Raw genomic sequence first — 23,636 nt, forward strand, 5'->3', positions numbered from 1 at the left:
ATTTGATGTATGTTTTTACAATCGTTTCGCTCGAATTCTGAAAGTACCAGGCTATCATAACACACGCAGTAATCTACTGAAATGGCCCAAAGTCTCATTGAACTTGGCGGCAGTAAAAATCTGATGGGGTCTAATGACAGAGATTTTGCCGCGTTTTTTACGACCTCCAAGTGCCGGCGCATCGGAATTTGCGAGAGGCAATAAAATTAGACGTCTCAAGTCACTTTGCTGTATAAAGAGACGAGTTTATACTTACTTTATTTTATTTCGAGTTGAATCGCTTTCTTTCGATGACAGTTCTTTGCTTGATTACGATACCAAATGATTGGAAATTTTATTGAATAGATCTTAAAATATAAATGTATGTCACAGAACATAGAAATCGCAAAAGCTAACGCTGTATAAGATTTGTAAAATGTGTCTAATTAAAAAGCATAACCTAAAGAAGTATTATGAACTAACTAACTTGGATCTATTGAACGTTAATTTCGCATTTCTGCCAACAGGGGGTGTAACTCAGTGGTAGAGTGTCTGCTTCGCATGCTGAAAGTCCTGGGTTCAAATCCCAGCACCTCCAAATCAAATTACATTTTTGTTTTTTTTTTTATTTGGGTTCTAAAATTAAACTATTATGTACATTTTTAATAATTAATAATTACCAGAAACACTATTATTTTTAGTTTAAGTTGCGAAGACTACAAGCTTTTTAGAAATGTATTATTTTGAATTTAAATAAAGTTTTATAGGAAACGAATTCTTAAGCTTTATCATAAGTCTGTAGGTATTAAAAATAAACAATTTTTGTAGGTAAAACAAGCGAAAAGCCGTGGCTAGATGCGGGACAAATATTGTTTCGTACCTGTACAAGAATTTGTTTGTTTGTATAAAAGCTTTAATCTTTGAAACTGCCTGACCTATTTGTTAATCCGATTTTCATCGCAGATCTACCTATAACTAAGTATCTTCTATCTAAGATAAGAACCTTTCTAAATCAATTCATATATACTAGCTGTATGTACACACAGTTTATTTTTTTAGAGCTTACCTTGTCACACTCACAATATACATACAGTATACATGTAGACACATAGATACACAGAAAAATTGGTACACAAATACACTAGGTAGAGTTATTACATTTCTCTTTTAAAAACACCAACAAGTTCATATGAGGTCAGCCCCATAACCCGCCGACAATCACCACGGCGGCCATAGGTATCTGTTGGCGCGATACGGAATTAAATCATCCAACGACACTTCGCACCTGCCCCGAAAACCGATTAAAATGATGGAACGGTGCGCGGATTTTTGACGTCCACATCAAATGCCTGGATGAGACCTTCGTTGATAAATGTTCATGGTTGTGGAGATCCGAAATCAGTTTCTTATCATCAGATATAATATTAAGATTCACATTATTTATGATTGGGTATGAATGAATGAATGGAATTAGTTCATTATTTATACAATCGAATACTATTTTTCGCTTTACTTATTTATTTATTTTTAATACGCATATTATACGTTATACAAAATAGAAATTATAATAAAATAAAAATAAAAATAATTTATTAATCACACAGTAACAAATACGTGTCTTAAACGGTGTAGGGAATTGGGAAACATCGTGAGGAAACCTGCATACCAGAGAATTTTCCTAATTATTTGCGTGTGTGAAGACTGTCAATCCGCATTGGGCTAGCTAGTGGTGGATTATTGGCCTCTCATTCTGAGAGGAGACTCGAGCTCAGCAGTGAGCCGAATATGGGTTGATAACGAAAAAGAAATAAAAGTTGAGTTTCATATAACCTCATGTACGTTTACTACTAATATTACAAGTAGGTAAACTTTGAGAGATTGTGATAGGGTTTATATTTGGACCTACTAAACTCTTAAACCAGTAGAAAGATACGATATTTGTGAGTGTCAAAGGCTATATTTCCATCCCCGTATTTGGATGGGAACGGAGACTTCGAGTTCATTAGCAATCGTATATAGTTACGGTTCTTCGAGACAATGTACCGCTGCTATGCTTTCTACTCGTAGCTTTGTATATTGTAGCCGTGTTTCAATTTGAAGAATACGGATTTCTTCATAAAGTTGAGCATCACAGGGAAGCCCATGGCAAGCTGTTCTAGGAAGTATATTTTCACCGAATGATGTCTATTACAGGCGAAGGTTTCCCATGATCAAGTGATTTAATAAATAAAAGCACACAAAAGGATCATCCAGCGGAACTGTGTCGCTGCTCTTGATTTAATCTTTCATTCTCGCGTATTGCTGGCTGAAATTTTTCAAACGTCACGCCGGGTTTGACAAATGCTCCGGGGACCTCCCCGCAAATTACAATCCGGCCATTTCTCTCGCGCTGCTTTTTAATTGGTGCAGATGTAGGCTTGTGTTTAGGGATTTTTGCTGTATTATCAGAGGATTTTTATTTATTTGCGCGAGATTTATCGTAGTAAACTACTGCTCACGTCGCATGGTATCCTAGTAATATCCTCGTCATATAGATAATAGATATGAGAGTTTGAATTATTCACGAAAACTACGAAAATAAACGGTAGGGCATATTTGGATAGCACAAAAGACATGCATAAAAGCTTTTAGTCTGTCTGACTGTCTGTACGTTAACTTTTTTTTATATAGTATCACTGTTAGTATGAGCTTACATCAGTCGTCGTAAATGTTCACTGTAATAAAAATTTCGCTCCTGAAATAGCTACACAGTTATAGTCGAAATTGTGCCATTTGTCCAATTTAGCTGGTTAAGAACCAAGTAGACGAGTGACATGATGACTGTCTCAAGAGTTCCAAATTTGCCCATATATTATCAACGTATTCGTTCTATTTGATGGTCAGGCACGAATTCTACGATGATCCAATTTATTTTCCGCTTCTTGCGAAAATGAAAATTTCTCGGATAAATCTTCCCCATGGGATGCAAGACGTTATGCGCGAGCGGAGTCGCGAATAACAGCAAGCTTTTAATTTCACTCTAATCTAACGTAAGGTGTTTGGGGATTTCCGTATAATTTTTCAAAGATTTTTCTTCATTCGCTTGAATAGATTTGTGATGGCGTCAGTCATTACGAGGTGGAATATAAAAGGTTAGGCATTTTGTGACTTATTTTGTTGAATAAATGTTATGGTATTAAAGTAATGCTAGCCCACATGCCACAGGTATAAAAATACAACACAGCCATATTGACAACTATAAGGGTGATTATGTAAACTGAGATTCTGCCTACTGAGTTCCTCTTAAATTCGTTAGACTCTTTGTCCCGAGGAAATTGTACCATCCAACTGATTTGCGCTGCCAATTAATATTGTGCAAAGAAAGTTTTTAATGTCTGGAATGATGATGGAAGATGATGGAATGATAAAAGATAGGGGAGGCCATTGCTCACAGATTTACGTGACTATTGACATATTAAGCTTTTTAATAGAACTAATGGAACGCGAGATCTAAAAGAACGTAAGGAGAAGACTAAATGTAAAGACTAGAAGTCGGCGTCGAGGATGTTGTCATCGATGATATTAGTCGATTTAATGTGAGCCCTGACGACATCGTGACTGTGGTTACAGTTCACACACAAGCTTCTGTAAGATATTTTCATAGTGTATGTGCTCAGTTAGAGATGGTTACTTACACTAAGAAAAATCGAAGCATCGAATCTCATTATTATACTAAACCAACTACAGATAAACAGATGCAGAGTATCGTGGTGAAAGTCAACTTAAAATAACGGCCTGAGTCAACATCATTAAATTAACAAGTAATGATGAAAAAGACTTTGATTACAAACTCCTTGGAGCCACTACAATTAGTGTCTGCAAATAATATATTTTATTTGGAGTCGGACGAACTCCTGAGGGTCTCTCTGCGTTACAGCAGCTATAGACGTTCCAACTTCTTGTCCCAATTTAGACCAGTGACGAACTGTGTCGGATTGTTTCTTTCTAAAAAGAAGGGAAACTTGGTTTTGTAGTGGACTATTAAAATATGCCAGCATGATGATAAAGCGTATATAATGTATCTTATAAGTACATATACTGCTAGTATACTGCACTGTACATAAGGTCCACGATTTTAAAGCCCTATAAAGCTGATTTTAAAGACTCTGACTTGTTGTAGCTTGAAGTTGTTTAACGATTTCCGGCCAAAGAAGATCGTTAAACTAATACTATAAAAATCTAAGTTTGTTATAATTTAACTAAATAAGAGTCAAAAAAAAAAAATACCGACCGAATTGAGAACCTCCTCCTTTTTGAAGTCGGTTAAAAATAGATGCAATTAACGATAAATGATGGAATCCAGTTATAGTGAATAAATTAAAATTATTTTTTGATGCTTTACGCTGTACCTATACTAAAAATTTTACGCATGACCCCTAATGGTATATTTTTTAGGAAACCTCTATAAAATAACGCAAGTCTAAGTTTCTTCATTATCAGCCTATTTTATTGTGAAATTACAAAAAGAAATATTTGAGATCGTCTTTCATTTGATATGTAGCTTGCAATTTTTTTTTAAATTTTCCATCTTGCCCCTCAAAAGTGACCTTTATATTCAACAATTTTTATTTTTCTTAATTTTTCTAGTAATCTGTAATGTAGAAAGCTAATTTCTGTATTTTTTCAAATTGTGAATTTCAATAGTTACGAAGATTAGGGGGAGGAAATGGTGAATCTTGTTTATTTTCTTGAATGACCTGAAAACTATTTAGTTTATAATAATAAAAAATATATATATAAGACGATAGTATTATATTAGACAAATGAAACTATGTGTTGCTCTGAAAACAGAATTATTTATTCCTTAGTATTATTACAATGATTAGACTAATACGCAATATTTATGAACACATTAACTCACCTGAAAACAGAAAAACGACATTAAATGTTCCTTATTTGTCTTGGTGTAATTAAATAGTTTCGAAATAAAAAGAAATAACCTGTAACGACCGAAAAACTTTACGCTTTTTTCCCTCTTAAAAGTGACAGATGACATTTGACAAATATAATATAGTGTCATCTGTCAATGTCACTGATCACAGACAGTCGATAGACGCGCCAAATTTAAATAGGGTATACCTACATACATGGTATACCCTTATATCTCCCCCCCTTTAAGGTAAGTACATTCCCGAAGATCCTCTTCTTTTCCAACATTAATGCTTCAATCCTCACTTTCACCTGGTATGGGGACAGGAACAAGCTTTGTAACATGAAACAGGCTTGACTCTGACCTTCTATGACCTGTATTAATCTTGTACATAGATTCTGATAGTTTTTCTTCAATTTTAAATGGACCATACCTCACTTCATCCAACTTTCTTCTATTTAGCTTATGACCATTTTCAACATATACCATATCCCCTATTTTAAAATTATAGTTTGTTCTATTTTTATCAAATATCATTTTATTATATTGATGTGACTTAATTGTTCTTTCTAATGCAATTTTCCTGTCTTTAATCCAGTCACCTGATTGTTTTTCTAGTTTAAGTTCATCTGGTATGAGTGAAACGTCAGTGCCATCCAATAGGTATTTTGGTGCAAAACCCGTTATTGAATGTTCCGTATTATTATATTTATCCAAACAATTATGAGCAATAGTTGTCCATGCTTTAGTATTTTGTTTTTCATTTATCTTGCATCTTATTTTATTTACAAGTGTTTGGTTTAGTCTTTCGTTAAGTCCATTAGAAAACGGTGAATTTACTGCAGTGAATATCAGAGTGATTGATTTTTCATTTAAAAACATTTTAAATTCTTTTGAATTAATTCCAGGATATTGGTCACTAAGCACCATCCTTATTTCACTACAATTAGGTACCTTGTTGACAAGTTTTATAAAGTCATTTGCACTCTGTGTCTTTGAGGTTACTATATAACCATATCAAGTGAAATGGTCGACTAAAAGGTGTAAATATCTTTTCGTTGAACGAGTCCCACCAAATCCTCCAATCGTATCTATCGAGACAATTTCAAATGGTTTTGTGGGAGGGCCTAAGCATGACATTAAACCATATTTAGCTTGTCCTCTTGTCTTATTCTTAATACATATTTCACACTTTTTACATAAAGCAGTAATATTTCTAGTTAAATTCTTTGCCGTATAAAACTTTCCTATTTTATTTTGCATTTGTTTTATACCTATATGACACATATTGTCATGTATTAATTTCATAAACTTTATACTGAATTCTTCTGACAGTAGTATTTTTTCTTGGTTTTTTATTCGTTTATAATAATATATATTATTTTTATATGTTAACTTGTTCTTATATTTTTGAATATTCTCATTTTTCTCCTGATCTGTTAATATATCACTCAAAGATATTAAGTTTATTATTTTTAATTGTTCATGTATATCTTTATTCGCTTCTAATACAGGGTTTCTGCTCAAACAATCTGCCTCTAAGTTTTCTTTTCCTGGTGCATATTTTATTTCAAAGTCATATTGTGATAAATAATAGGATAATTCTCCTAGCTCTTCATCTGTTCTTGATTTTATATTTAAGTTTTCCAATGGTTTGTGGTCGGAATACACTCTGAAATGTTTGCCTATCAACCAGTACTGCCAGTATCTTATTGCTTCTTTAATAGCTAAGCATTCTAAGTATATAGCTTTCTTTTTCTTTTGGGATTCATTTAATTTTTTCGAGAAATATGCTACAGGTTTTTCTTTACCGTTTAACTGGATCTGCTTCAAGACAGCTCCAATGCCTTGTAATGATGCATCCGTGTATATGTTTATTGGCAAGTCTTGATCGAAAATTTCCAAAATTGGTTGTGAGCATAGTAGTTGTTTTATCTTCTCAAAGGATTCTTGACATTCTATTGACCAAATGAACTTTTGATTTTTCCTTAGTAGATTATGTAGAGGCTCTAAAATTATTGAACCATTAGGTATGTACTCATGGTAGAAATTTATTTTCCCTAGAAGTTGTCTAATATTTTTCTGATTCTTTGGTGTTGGGAAATCCCTAATTGAAACAAGATTGTCTCTTACTGGTCTTACTGTGTTATCTTGTATTATATGTCCAAGATACTTTACTGAATTTGTTGCAAATCGACATTTTGTAAACTTAAGCCGAAAACCTTCCTTTTGTATTGCTTCTAAAAGCTGTGATAAGTGATTTATGTGGTCTTCATATGATTTTGAAAATAACAAAATATCGTCAATGAAATTTACTGCAAAATCTGTTAATTTGTGTTTTCTAAGTATGTTGCTCAATATTCTTTGGAATATGGCTGGAGAAGTTTTCAAACCGAACGGTAAGCATGTCCATTGGTAATGACCTTCATTAGTAACAAATGCAACTTTCTTTCTATCCTCAATTCGCAAGGGAATAGACCAAAATGCTGAGTTTATATCCAAAGTTGAGAAGTACTTACAATTTCTGGTTTTTGTTACTAAGTCCTCAATCAAAGGAAATGGTTGAGCTTGCGGTATCACCACAGTTTTTTTGTTGTCTTCTTTTTTGAAAGCTAAGGTTACTGGTGCTGCAAATGGACTGTATGATTCTTCTATAAGATTTCTTTCAAGCAATTGTCTTACTTGATTTTCTATCTCTAACCTGTCTTGTATTGAACATCTGTACGGTCTTTTACTAAAGTATTTGTCCACAAGTAGATCAATGCGTGCTTCATAATCTTTTACTGTGCCAATATCATACTTATCCTTTGCAAAGCATGATTTATATTTATCAATCAGTTTATTTATTTCTGATTTTTGTTGACTATTTAAATGACTCAAATCCATTGTAAATTCTTGTTCTTTGATATGTTCATTGAAATTCACAGTATTGAATACCTTTTTATATCCATTTTCATTACTATTGTTTACTAAGCATGGTTCGTCAATTGTAGAATTGTCTTTAGATTTCTGTTTGATTTCCAAATTTTCATTCTGGATTAAATTAAACTCTTTTATAATATCAAGTCCAATAAGAAAATCATATTTGAAGTCTTTTCCATCTACAATATAAACCTCAATTTTTTTCTCTTTATTGAATATTTTAATCTTGATTGTTGTTGAACCTTTTGTCTTTTTAACACCATTAATTGTTATTAGGTTTGTATTATTGTATTTTCTTTTTTTCTTCGTTATTCTCAATAATTCAGAATTTATTAATGAAACATTAGAGCCGGAATCATATATGCCCAATATGTCTAGTTTATCCTCTAATGTTAGTTTCACTTTAATTAATGGTGTTAATAATCGTTTTTTGGCTCATTATCATTTAATTCAACATCTAATATGTTGTTATTTACATTCTTACTATAGTGTCTCCTGTTCTCGTGGTTATCAGTTTGTTGTTTAAACCAGCATTTTTCTTCTAAGTGGAAACGGGTACCTTTATTAAGCTTTTCACATAATTTACAAGGCTTAATTTTATCACTCTTTACTTTATTTTCTAAAATATTTCTCTTGAATTTATTGTAATTGTTTTTATTGACTGTTTGTTCATGTTTACCAATTTCATTGAAAAGATTTGCAGTGGATGTTATTGATTCCCTGTTCATTTTGAACATTATATAATCCGGTAGACCCATAACAATAAGATTAATCAATGTCTGTGTGTCAATTTCTTTATTTATTTCTAGTAATAATCTTTCTTTTTTTGTGGCATAATCCAGTAACGAACCTCCTTGAAACTTAAATGTAAATGCATATTTAATTTGTGACCAACCCGGGTTACCATATGTTTCACAGAAATTAGTTTTCCATGTATCCCATCCTGCGTTTATTGAAAATTTTATTAACATACTAGTATACCAATCCAGACACCTACATTCAAGTAAATGCTTTAAAGTCTCGATTTTTTCTGCATCCTTTATTATATCAAAACGTAAACATTCACTCTCAAATTCACCGATCCATTGGTTAACATTTGATGTTTTTCCTGAAAACTTCTCGAGTAAAAATCTTTCTGCTAATTTTCCTAAATTTTTATTTTCATTACCTATCTCTGTATTATTATCTGAAAGCTTCGATTCTTGTGTAATTTCGTTTAAATACTGATCCCCAAATTGTACATTATCACCATCATCCAGGTAAATTGTTCTCAAGTCTTGGGTTAAGGGGATCCATATTTTCCTTGACTGATGTCTCTTTTTTAGAGAATTCTTGATTTTGGTGAAAATATCCGTTGTAGTTATAGCAGCGTGCTTGCTCGCAGGCTTCAAATCGTCGGGAATGTCAAATACATGTCCATCAGGTGTTTCGATTGAAGTTATGCAAATTATATTAGATTTGCTATCCGATGCTGCTAATACTGCAAACGTGAATCGTAACTTTTCCATTTTTCGTCTTCAATAATGTCGTTTTATATTATATTATATTTAATGTTCCTTATTTGTCTTGGTGTAATTAAATAGTTTCGAAATAAAAAGAAATAACCTCTAACGACCGAAAAACTTTACGCTTTTTTCCCTCTTAAAAGTGACAGATGACATTTGACAAATATAATATAGTGTCATCTGTCAATGTCACTGATCACAGACAGTCGATAGACGCGCCAAATTTAAATAGGGTATACCTACATACATGGTATACCCTTATATATATTTTAAATCCTCTTAACTTGTGTTTTAAACGTATTGAATTTTAAACAATACTTTCACTAATTATTTTTTCAGAAGAACTGAACAATCTAGCTGTTGAAGGCGCTATGTGTCATGAATGCCCATCATATTGATTTTGTTTTACCCGAACAACAATATCAATCCATTCGACACCTCATCCATTAAAAGCTTAATAGTTTAGCCATACGTAAATGCAAATACAATACAACACTCCGGTAAAAATAGTTCGTGTTGATTTGGGTCAACTTCACAGTCAACAAGTTGCCGAGTCTGTAGTGGGCCCGTCTTGTTTGTTTATCATTACGCCAATCTTTTAATTGATAAGAGGTCGAGTCATTGTGTTCGCGTCATCAGCAATAATTGGCAGCGGCGCTGAGAGCTCACGTAAAAGGAAATTGTGAATGTTGACATTTTGTTTGTTTCATGCAACTGGCGGGTATTTTTAAATCTTTTCCCCGAAATAATGTTGAACGTGAAGATGTTTTTTTTTGTATAAATATCTATAGTTACTATATAGACTAGCGTTTGGATGTTCCTGTCCAATTAATAGGAATTCCCGTGATAAGGGTGGGTACTACTACAGTCCAGCAGGTAATTCGGGCTATATTGTAGGATCATGCAGTTGACGCTTCAATTACGTAATTTATAGAAATAGGTGATATTAGTTCATAATCATATCGATATTTTACGAGTAAAATAATGATATCACAGAATAGCAAACAGTTAAACGAAAGAATATACAAAAAAAATAATCTACTAAAAACCGAATAATAACATCATATGTGCTACCTTATCAGTTTGCTTAGTGCGATCAGTTTGAAGGCGGTACTAAGGTAGTGATGTGTTAATAAAAGCCGTTTCTGAAAGAACTGTCTGAAAATCCTATATCTTTATGATTTAAACGGCTTGACTAAAACATCACTATCGATTTTTCCAGGATTCCATCATCAGATCCTGACATGATCCAGGAAAGCATACCCTCTCAAACGAAAAAATAATTTTGTCCGTCTTCGAGTAATCGGTGAACATACATAAAAAAAAATCCGACGAATTGATAACCTCCTAATTTTTTTTAAATTGGGTTAAAAATAATGTGTAAAGGATTACACAAATGATTAAAAGAACTTGAGAGAGCTTGATTTAACTATATTTAGTTTTAAATAACTCATAATAATGAAATAAGTGTTATAGATCTATATAAATGCGAATAAATTTTTAAATTTTTACTTTAAAAATTTTTGCTTTGCCTTAAAAACTCCTAGTCAAACTATCATTAATAATTAATAATTATTTCTAATTAATGGACCACGGGTAAGATACTTATCGTTATTAACAAATAGAAAGTAAGTAGAGGCAGCCACTAAGTAATGAAAAGTTTGTAAAAGCTCTCCGCAACTTGTAAGCATACACAGCGTATCGCGAGAACAAATATTTATAGTGGTGAACTGTTTTAAATTAAGCTAACATGGAAATGGGCATCGTTATTTATCTTCCCGCAGTTTTTTATTTTGAAACGTTTTCATATTTCCCCCTTTAATTAATTGCAGAATCGACTACGAATATGTAGAGAGCTATATGTTTTTATAAAATTGAAATAACAATAAATCATGTCTCGTCGGTCGACAACAAAACATCACGATGTCCTGTAGAGCCTGCGATAAACAAAAATACCCCATGACGGTTGAAAATATGTCGAACTATGTGCCCTTACCGTACGGTTGCCAATTATGGAGTTAGTGTCGTGGTTGATTCATTCAGTCGCAAAACCCTTAGTTTTGAAGGCCTCCGTGGCGCAGTGGTATGCGCGGTGGATTTACAAAACGGAGGTCCTGGGTTCGATCCCCGGCTGGGCAGATTGAGATTTTCTTAATTTGTCCAGGTCTGGCTGGTGGGAGGCTTCGGCCGTGGCTAGTTACCACCCTACCGGCAAAGACGTACCGCCAAGCTATTTAGCATTCCAGTACGATGCCGTGTAGAAACCGAAAGGGGTGTGGATTTTCATCCTCCTCCTAACAAGTTAGCCCGCTTCCATCTTAGACTGCATCATCACTTACCATCAGGTGAGATTGTAGTCAAGGGCTAACATGTAAAGAATAAAAAAAAAAAAAACCATTTGCTTGAGGCTGGTAAAGCTCTTTTAAAAGAAATCTTTAACAGTATATTTCAAAGGTTTTAATATTGCCAATAATGCCAAGGAAAATATTAAATAAACTGTGCATATTTATATATTATATCAGGATTATATTATCAGGATCAGGATATATTGATCAGGATCTTACAACCAGCTACCTTCCAAAGTCCAAACTCTAGAATTGGTTACTGTAACCTGTGGTAAGTAGACTGACAAACTTTCAACTTCCGTGGCGCAGTGGTATGCACGGTGGATTTACAAGACGGAGGTTTTCTTAATTGGTTAGTTACCACTGTACCGGCAAAGATTTACCGCCAAGCGTTATAGCGTTCCGGTACGATGTCGTGTAGAAACGGAAATGGGTGTGGATTTTAATCCTACTACAAACAAGTTAGCTCGCTTCCATCTTAGATTGCATCATCACTTAACATTACCTGATGTCATCAGGTGAGATTGTAGTCAAGGGCTAACTTGTATAGAACAAAAAAAAACATAAAATAAGTTGCATAGTTATAATAGGCTCTCAGCACACTAAGTTGAAGTCATGTCAAGCCATGAATAAAGAAAAAGTAAACTGACCCAAACTGAGAATCAAATACAAAAACTCCAATTTATAAAGCACGACCACGAGAGACAGAAACATTAAACTTATTTGAAAACTTTTATGATTCGACTATAAAATCCTGATGTTTCATAAAACACTTGACCTCTGGTGTAATGTAGCCGGCGAGAATTAGGTTAGTGAAGTAACAACAGTGAGTTAGGATCTGGAAATAGAAAATACTTTGTCAGATTTCGTGACGGTATTGTGTATTGAGCACCAGGCTGCAGCACAGGGGATAAGAGAAAGCGATTTTTTTTGTTCTAATTTTGACACATTAATAAAGCTTATATGTAATGACCAAATAAAAATCACAGACCTGCAGGCTTCCATTTAAAGAGGATTTGGTGCAAAGGTCAAATATATTTTATTGTGGGTCTCAAGGTTTGATTTTGTAACTCTAATAATCAGACGATGAATACGTATTTAGTAATTTTCTATTTTCTTAGATGTCTTATGGTAAGCTTGAGCCGTGGCTGTACCACCGACCATGACATATTGCCAAGTGATTACCGGAACGTTAAATCGCACAGAAAAGAATCAAGGCTATGTGGTATTTAAACCTATTGATGTAAAAGTGAAACCATCTTCTACTTATTCCTAAATTGGACTCGTTTAATACGTCAGTAGATTTAATTTTAATGACGTTAATTACATGTCACCTACGTCGTCATTATCAGGTACTTTTCTCAAATTGAAGTTCTGGCGGTCAGTTGAAGAAAACTATTCTGATCTCGTGAATCCTTTCTTTTCTAACACATTTTACAAGGGAATTAGAAGCTAAGTTACCGCAGAATAACTCAGACAGACACATGAAACTTATACCACCATTCTTTGTTACGAAAGTCATGACTGTCCCGCTGTCGGCCATGACCGAGGACAGTGTCGTGGCGGGATAAACAGTCCCGTCACGTGCTCTCACGGCGGCAGTGTCACGCGGTGTCAACGATACTGATTTCAGTTTGCGACATTGGCGGAGTTGCCGTGATATAAAGGATTTCCCCGGTAATGTTTATATAACCGCCATAACAACTGTGTGTGACGGGAATTTTGAGATTCCGCGCGGAATCGCCCCGTGCCAAGTGGAAGGTAATTTTTTCTCCGGATGAGTTTATTACGTTTACTGTTCATGTTTGCCTCGTTTTTCCTGGCAAAAAACAGAAATCAAATATGAAAGTGGTAAGCCTATGTGGTTTTCAGGGTAGAGTGTACAAATAGTAGCTTCTTCAAAATTTATGTATCAAAAATAGCTGTAAATTAAATCAATTTGAAATAATCGAATTTTGAATTTGAACGACGAGGTCCTGGGTCGGGCTATGAAATATTGAGTTTTATACTATAGACATGTTACGTGCCTGCAAAATCACCACAGTGATACGCATTTAGCTACTCCACTGAGCGCACATATGTACAATTTAGTGTTTAATTCCATTACATATTTATGTTGTTTATACACTTCCTGAACAGTTTTTTAATCAAATAGTACCTAAATATGTTACTCGCATAGTAAACAATGAAAGTTATTTAAAGAAATAATACCTCTAATAAAATATTCAATGAAAATAAGACAATTAGCCGCTTTTGTTCGCCTCAGTTTCGACGCGCAAGTGACATAACTCTATTATAAAATCTTTGATAGGCCTACAATCCCGGTCATTATCATTAACATCTCATACTTACAAAGTCAAACAATAATAATCTGAGTCAGCCCACAGCCCCTTCTCAAAGGAGGGCGGCCTGACTGTAAAGGGCTGGTAAAACATATTTAACTAGCGTTGCCAGCGAATGAGTTAACTGAGATTAAATTTGCTGTATCAGTGGCAACGCTAACGACTTACCTGCCTTTGAGGGTTTTGTTTAAACTAAGGGGTTAAAACATTGAAGCAGAAAACTGATTTCACAATATGCAAGTGTCTGTAAGAAAGTAATGTCTATGTAGCTTTGTATTGAAAAATAATGCATCCAAATTGGTTTGTTATAACAGCTCTCTTTGACGATGAGTGTTAATAATTAAAAAGACATTTGAAATTTTAATTTTACCCATTTTTAATTTATATTTAACACGCAAAATATCATTGAATTACTTCAAAAGTCACACGTCGAGTTAGTTAACAAAGCAAACTAAGTAGTAGTTAGTTTTACAACTACGAGTAACAGTCGAAGGTTAACCAACCAACAACTAAAATTGAGTGTCATAACTCAATTATTTACACGACGTAGAGAAATGTGTTCATAGTTAAGATATGCGCAGTGTAATATTTTATAGATCTTACATGTTGGTCACATTCACTAGCTGTTGGACAAAAGAACGAACTGATGGGCTTCTGGGCAAAGGCTCTGTGTTGCCTTAGTTGTATACATCATCATCATCATCATCATCATCATCATCATCATCATCATTCATCATCATCATTTTGGCAACTTGCTAGTTAACAGTAAGGGATCTCTGGAACATTTTGTACATCTGATTACCGACAAGCAAATTTTTTGTAAGTAGCTTTATCACAATAAGGCTATCAACTTTATTTACAAAAATTATTGATTCTGGTAACTAACTGAGTTTAGAGAAAATGAAAATTTCAGAGCGCTGGAACGAGATAATGTACAATTTTTAGGACATTGTGGATGTTAGTTGTGTAACTATTAATTAATAAACAGTAAAAAAACATCTAGTTAGTAACAACTTTTGTTACTTTACCCTCCTCCAAATTGTATCAATAACGAGGTTATTAAAAGTTGTTACTAACCAGCTATTAACCACGAGCTCATACCTTATAAGAAGTATAATCACTGCTGAGATTCTAAAGCTCTGTATGACTCTTAATCTGTGTCAAACGGTGACTCTGATGTTCTGTGGCGCACTCGGATACTCGCTCTATTGGCTTATTAATGAGCTCTTAGATTACGGCTAATGTATTGTTGCTGCGTGACGTCATAGTCAATATCTAACCACCTTAACGGAAACCAGATATGTTAATATTATGGTACGTTAAGGGGCTTATACATATATACAAACACTGAAATAATTTTTCAAAGACCGGTAGTTCCAAACAAACAAGCAAACAAACTCTTCATCTTTATAAGAAGTATATAAGTATAGATTATGGCTTTGGGAGGCTACAGGTAAGAAAGATCTAGACCTTTAATAGTCGAAGTATGTCTATGTCCATAGGTAGGCTGCCAGCGTAGCTTCTACCATGTTAGTAGCCCATGCTCCTACCATGGCAGGAGCATGGGCTGACAAACTTTCAGCTTTTATAAATTGACGAAGGTCTAGACTTTCCTGCCTCTAAGACCATAAGCAATTGACAGGGTCGAAACCTGTCATAACCTGTCTCATAGTCCCGACTCTATCTGAAGTAACTCGATACTTTCATATCAGATTCAGTTACTATTTTAGGGTTGAATGTTATTTCGAACATCCGGTAATTTCAGTTACGGCTACGCTCGTTTGCTAGAACACTGTAAACTATTATTTAGTTGTACATATTGAAGGTAACATAATACTTTAGCAAGCCTGTACATGTGGAGTACTTAAATAAATACCAAACTTTCACCTTCTTGGAAATTGGGTAATCCCTATCTTTGACCTACTTGATAAGGTCTTATACGATTAAATTGCTGTACAATATTATACATAATAGTATGTACTCACTTTCTTATCGGTTCAATAGTTAGTTAATGTGGCTTGAGTTCACAAAGTCCTGGGTTCCAGACCTTGGCTATGAAACAATAAGCTTATTTTCAAGAGCTACTTAGTAATCGTTCGAGTCCTCAGTAATTTTTAGCTCGGAGTTGTAAAGTTTGTGTTGTTGCTGTGCCTCGGAGAGCACGTCAAGCCATCGGTCCGATCATTATCAATAACATCTGATAATGATCGTTTGTCGTTACGTCACCACGCTGTGGTGTGGTGGCACCAGCGTGGGTTTAAGCTCCAAACCCCCTCTCCTATAAGAAGGAGCTGGCTCTGAATGGGCGGTTATAAAATACTAATTATGATAAGACAAATTAAACTATTTTTAGTATTACTCTCCTCGCCTACTTTCAGAAACCCATAAAGAATTACAAGACAAAAAATGTGGACGGCTCGAACATCACGAGCATACTAAAGCCGATCGTACGACGAGCGCCTTATATCGCAAGTCGTTCCGGCCAACCGATCGCTACCCTTCTTTAACTTCCCACTCTTTACGGAATCAAGTTGCGCCACCTGACGTCATATGCGTTTCAGACTACTATTTCCTACACTGCTTATGGGTAACTTTACAATACAAAAATGACACATTTTTGCAAAAGCTCCGTCATACGTGACAGTTCCAGGCAAATACAGACGCAAAAATAAACGGCAAGATGGCGGCCCAATGTGTGTTCATTACGTAATGTTTGCTCATACAATACCTTCATCTGATATCGCGGGGACGGGGTGATTGGAACACATGCTCCTGGTTTAAAACGACTTCAAATATACGAAAACTTTGAATGTTCCGTGCATATCATTACCAGCCTATTTTAAGATTACATTTTGGCTTAGGCTTAATTTAGCTTTATTATATGTGTGATACGTGTAAATGTCTTCTTTCGTTATATTCCTGTAGTCCTAGTCAATAGAACACCGTTAGATCTTAGTCGATACGATACCTCACAGTCATGACGTAACCTCGTCTCCTTGCTCCATGGTCCATGCGGATTTGTTCCTCGAAATAATCTCGATGAATTTCTAGTCCGCTGATTTTAGTAAAAAAAACTTTTTTCAGTTAGTAAAAAAAACTTAGATCTGAAATAACAGCCAATACTTGTCGTTAAATAAAAAAAAAGAAACTGCTACGATTTCCTGCAAAAGGAGCAAATAATCATATTCAATCAATTCAATCAAAATATCATATTTATTATAGCAATGTATTTCTTAGGCGGCTCTATTGAATAAATCAACACGGTTAAATGAGACACATGTGTGGGCATGATGTGTTTTGATAGACTGGGAAATCATATCGGCAGATGGTTATTGGTTTTGGTTGAGATTTTCCTCCTTCGTAACGCTAGAGGCTGATAACTATCTTTTACTGCAGACATTTTTTGAGTTATATTTTATATATTTTTTTAATTCTTTATAAGTTAGACCTTGACTATAAAATCTCACCTGATGGTATGTGATGATCTATTCTGTCCGCTTCAATCTAAGATGGAATGGCAGAACCGGTCTGTGGTGATTTTTTAAGCCATTTAGTATTTTCCACGGGTGAAACCGGTGAAAACATACATACATCTTACTTTTGGTTATGACATAAATGTTAGTAGAAGCACGTGTGGACCCGTGTGTGGATATGCCTTGTCCTGGAACAAATGTATTTTACACTAGCAAAAACTCACGGTTTTACTCACGTAGTTCCCACCGCCGCGTGAATACGGGAAAAAAATATAGCATAATATGTTACTCCCAGATAACATAGCTATCTATTAGTGGAAGAATTTTTCAAATCGGTCTAATAGTTTGAGTTTATTCATTACATACAAAATACAAATCTCTCCTCTCTATAATATTAGTTTAAATAAATGTTAAAATGAAATGTAAAAACGGAATACTCATTGAAGTAGGTAACACGTCCAAGTTAAAGCAAAATATCCTACAGCGTCCTCATGAATGTATTCATGCATTCGGCCGGCAATTGTTGGTTTATGGTTTAAAATATACATTCGTATCCGTCGGGCCAGTGTAAACGGTAGCGAGCGGCGATGTGTGCGCTGTGGACAGTGCGCGTAAATCAACAGTAATCGTTCCACTGTTTGCCTACTCTGTGTCCACTAAAACGGCAATTGCTTTCACTGCAAAAATATTAAAACTAATATAATAATAACTGTGCCCTCGGTTTCGCCCGTAGATTTCATTCGCTTAAGAATAGCATCGGGATTAAAGCCTAGCGCAGACTATAAGGACTTTATTCTCAACATACTACATGGTCTAAAATCTGGCATTAGATAAAAATTTTAATAAAAAAAATTTAACCGACTTCCAAGTCAAAAAATAACTTTAACTAAAAAGCAAAAAATAACATCCTACCTATGTGCTACCTTCTGATCAGTTTGAAGGCGGTGCCAAGCCAGTAATGTTTTAATTAAACACGTTTTAACTACAAAATTTCTGTGGTTCTTTCAGAAACAGCTTTAATTAAAACACGACACTGGCTTGGCACCGCCTTCAAACTGATCAGAAGGTAGCACATAAGTAGGATGTTATTTTTTGCTTTTTAGTTAAAGTTATTTTTTGACTTGGAAGTCGGTTGAATTTTTTTTATTAAAATTTTTATTTTTTTATTTTTAGTGTTAGCATACCTACTGCGTGTGTACAGTCACAACCTATCTAAGTGGAAAGTTCTTATCAATACAAAATTATCAAGTCCAAACACAAGGTAGCTACTGTGAGCCGTCGAGGAGTTCTCTTCACTGTCCCTCGTCTTCATCATCAGACCCTTAATACAGTCACAATCCATCTAGGTGGAAAGTTCTCATCAACACAAAATTATCAAGTCCAAACACAAGGTAGCTACTGTGAACCGTCGAGGAGTTCTCTTCACTGTCCCTCGTCTTCATCATCAGACTCTTAATACAGTCACAACCCATATAGGTAGAAAGTACTCATCAATTCAAATTAATCAAGCCCAAACAAAAGGTGACTGCTGTAAATCGTTGACGAGTTCCATCGTCTGTGTTTCGGCTCCATCATCAGACCAACTCCAAACCTTCATAAAGTTGTAGTGGTTTAAAATACCTTATGGAAACACTTACAAACGCACTAGCCGTCTTTACAACTTTCGAAAGTTCCCCTCAATTTCTCCAGGATGCCATCATCAGATCCTAACATAAAAAAAATGGGACCACCCTGGAAGTAAACCCTTCAAAACAAAAAAGAATTTTCAAAATCGGTCCATAATTGACGGAATTATCGCTGGACATACATAAAAAAAAAACATACATACAGCCGAACGTAGAACCTCCTCCTTTTTAGAAGTCGGTTAAAAATACCCACATCTGTTATTCATTTATGTTATGAAATCAATGATAGGTAATGTTCACAGTGACACATTGCAAATAGGTAGCCTAGTCAAATTGCGGTGAAACACGTCATTTTTCATACAAAATCTAGGAAATCATGAACTAGATCAAAGACAACCATACAGTTAAGCATAAAATAAGCTTTCATTTGCCATAATTATTAGAAGACTAAAGCTAATGTACAGGTAATATTGTTATTTGTGTACAATTTTTTTTTGATTATCGGGAACACATACCTATTTTTTCTGACCATTAATTTATTTGACCGTCTTGTTTGTATGACCATTCGAATCAACTTTATGAAAATTTTAATAAAAAAAATTCAACTGACTTCCAACTCAAAAATTAACCTAAACTAAAAAGCAAAAAATAACATCTTACCTATGTGCTACCTTCTGATCAGTTTGAAGGCGGTGCCAAGCCAGTGATGTTTTAATTTAAGCCGTTTAAATTACAAAATTTCTGTGGTTCTTTCAGAAACGGCTTTAATTAAAATATGACACTGGCTTGGCACCGCCTTCAAACTGATCAGAAGGTAGCACATAGGTAAGATGTTATTTTTTGCTTTTTAGTTTAGGTTAATTTTTGAGTTGGAAGTCGGTTGAATTTTTTTTATTAAATTTTTTATTTTTTAATTTTTAGTGTTAGCACACCTACAGAGTGTGAACAAAAATTAATAAGCAATTAGTTGAAACGTTATTTTTTTATAATAAGTATCTAAGTCCTACAATCCCAATTTTAAAAATACTACCTTAACTCATATACAAAATTTTACTCCCCCTTTATCCACACGTAATATGAATATTCAGAAAAACATGAAAGGTGACTGTCCTCCGTTTTCATCACCAGACCCCCTATGCAGTCACAATCCACATGGTTGGAAAGTTCTCATCAATATAAAATTTATCAAGTCCAAATACAAGGTAGCTACTGTGAACCGTCGAGGAGTTCCCTTAACTATCCTTCATCTTCGTCACCAGACCCCTAATACAGTCACAACCTATCCAGGTGTAAAGTTCTCATCAATACAAAATTATCAAGTCAAAACACAAGGTAGCTACTGTGAACCGTCGAGGAGTTCCCTTAACTATCCTTCGTCTTCATCACCAGACCCCTAATACAGTCACAACCCACCTAGGTGGAAAGTTCTCATCAATACAAATTTATCAAGTCCAAACACAAGGTAGCTACTGTGAACCGTCGAGGAGTTCTCTTAACTGTCCTTCGTCTTCATCATCAGACCCTTAATACAATCACAACTCATTTAGGTGGAAAGTTCTCATCAATACAAATAAATCAAGCCCAAACAAAAGGTACCTGCTGTAAATCGTTGACGAGTTCCATCGTCTGTGTTTTGGCTCCATCATCAGACCAACTCCAGACCTTCATAAAATTGTAGTGGTTTAAAATACCTTATGGAAACACTAACAAACGCACTAGCCGTCCCTACAATTTTCAAAAGATCCCCTCGATTTCTCCAGGATGCCATCATCAGATCCTGACATGAAAAAAATGGGACCACCCTGGAATCAAACCCTTCAAAACAAAAAAAATATTTTCAAAATCGGTCCACAAATGACGGAATTATCGCTGGACATACATAAAAAAAAAAAAAAAAAACATACATACAGTCGAACGTAGAACCTCCTCCTTTTTGGAAGTCGGTTAATAAGAGAAAATAATACAAATTAGCCGAATTTACAACAAAAATTGCGGGCAACAAGCATAGTTCAAAAGTTTTATAAATATTTTCTTGAGATGTACTAGGAATACACGAACTTCCTAATGTCGAATATCCGACGCTACGTGCTCCGTCCTACGTGGTATGTGATGTCCAAACGTGATACACATAGGATATTGCATATATTGCATAATATAGCGATATTATATTTAGATACCTGTCTGGGCCATTGGTTACACCAAAACATTCAAATCGCTTATAAATAGATTCCCGTTGCTAGCGTAGTAGTAACAGAGAGTTTGACAAGTGTATCCTACTTTGATAATCATTTATTTGATAATACGTATTTCATTTAAAAAACTATTTTTAAAAGTTTAAAGTTTACTATCAATAGTCCGTTAAATTGAAATTTTTGGACATCAGCATTACAGCAAGCAAAACAAAAAAACCGATGAAATAAACCTAATTATACTTAAATTGCAAAATTGTATCTTAGAACTTTGCAAAGAGATTACTAGTTGTATAGATTGTCATATTTTCATAGTGTTACAGGTTAATCTGAACTATTTTTTCAGAAAACTTGCTTACTGGTAACTAACAAAGGGGCTCTTGACTTGCGCTCGGCATCAAATAAATTTCCAAAGTGTGGTAAGAGAGCGATAGATCTTGTTACAATAGCGAATGGCAATTCAAAATTGCCGTCGCATTGGAATGGCTCTGTTTCCGATACCGTTCCGCTACTCATGTTACCCTGGTACTCGAGCCGGCTTCGTTATATGGGAACAGTTAAGTTTTTTTTTTGTATTATTCCGTAGATTAAATAAACCCCAGACAGTAGTAGTGGCATAGATTGCGTTATAATGGGCTGTTGTCATATAGTTATCATATAGTCAGCTGATATTTTATCGACTTGACATTCATTATTTAAAATACTTATGTTTACAAGATTTATTAAGTATACTTAATAAACCTTGTAAACTTAAGTCTTTTAAATTTAAAAACCATTTTTTGGTTTGGTAGAAAGCCTTTAGTTCATAATTTTTATTTTACTATTTATGAATGTTTTAAATTCAATTTTAGTTATTTTAATTAAATTTTAATGATTTTTATTTAATTTTAATTCTTTTGGCAAGGTTAAAGAGATCTTTGTAATAATAATTTCGACTTGCCTGTTCGTTAAATAAAAGGCCATTTTACATTCAGTATATAAAGGCTTTTGCGGACTGCTAAACGTAGAAAGTACTTAGCTACTTACGCTCTCTCAAACATTTCTTTTAGCGTCGAGCAGGATATTTATCTAAAGCTGTTTGTTGTGCTGAGTGCTTAGTGCAGATTAAGATGCATCTTTAGTTTCTAGCTGAAAATATTTATTTATTTAGACTACTGAAGAATTTCAATTTGTACGAAAGTGCATTTTTAAATACCTCTTAATGTTTGTTTTGCAAAAAATAAAATTATTTATGTTCTTTTCAATGGAAAATGGTTAGACTTTGGATATAGTAGAAACAAATGTTTGACAGGCTCGTTGGTGTGTGAAACCAAAGGAGCATTACAATGCAAAAAAAAAGTAACAGATCATGCTTACATCTCGACTTAACCCATCGGCTAGTGGACAGTTACGCTAGCACCAATTGCAAGAAAGCTATCGACGACAAACAGAGATATTGCTCACTTATAGAAGCCGACGCCCCGCGATTTCACCAGCGTATTTTCCGTTCCCGTATATGAGGATAAAATATAGCGATATATACTCACAAATAGCGTGGCTTTCCAGTGGTAAAAGAATTTTAAAATCGGTTCAATAGAACCAAAGATTACTCCCAATAATACCACAAACTTTACGTTATAATATTAGTATACACTAGCTGACGCGTGGTTCCCGTTTTTGTAGGAATACGGGGATAATATTTAGCCTATAGCATACCTCGATAAATGTGCTATCTAACACTGAAAGAATTTTTCTAATCGGATCAGTAGTTCCTTAGACAAGCAAACAAACAAACTCTTCAGCTGTATAATATTAGTATAGATTTATCATCTACCTGTAAGTGGTTGTAAAGCAACGGTTCATACATTTTCCTCTGTATCACTCTGAGTTTAATTTATTCATTGTTAGCAAAAAAACACACGTCACGCAACGTTGGCTTATCTTACAACCTTACAGATCAAAACTAAATAAATTTTGTATGTTACACAAAGCTAACTTACGAAATGAACATATCATTGCAACAGTGAAACGGTTCATCTAGAAACACCGCAAACGTTACGCAAGGAGCGATAAAATCTTTCATTAAGTTTATTAAAAGTTCCAGCGACGGGCCGCGATGTGTCACCTAGACCGCCAATAAACTTTGAAAGTCTTAAACTTAATTTAAAACGAACTTTAAACCTTAGTTTAATATGAGACGCCATTTATAGCCAACGTCGTGTTAAATTGGATCGCCGTACTTTAATTGAAATCTTCACTTGAATGAAACTTAATTTCGCTAATTTTATTTATCGTCGATACTTAGGTATGTGCCGCCCTAGTTTGGAGGGATCAGGAAGAGTTTAAAACATTACCCTTTAATGGCCCT

At 34.5% G+C, this 23,636-nt stretch overlaps 1 non-coding gene across 1 annotated transcript; it reads left to right on the forward strand.

Moving 5' to 3' along the window:
• Positions 1-505: 505 nt before the first annotated feature.
• Positions 506-577, forward strand: Trnaa-cgc (transfer RNA alanine (anticodon CGC)). The gene has a single exon. It is a non-coding gene; the product is annotated as a tRNA-Ala (tRNA).
• Positions 578-23,636: the final 23,059 nt, after the last annotated feature.

The sequence above is a fragment of the Bicyclus anynana genome, chromosome 11 (genome assembly GCF_947172395.1).
Source record: "Bicyclus anynana chromosome 11, ilBicAnyn1.1, whole genome shotgun sequence".
NCBI lineage: Eukaryota > Metazoa > Arthropoda > Insecta > Lepidoptera > Nymphalidae > Bicyclus > Bicyclus anynana.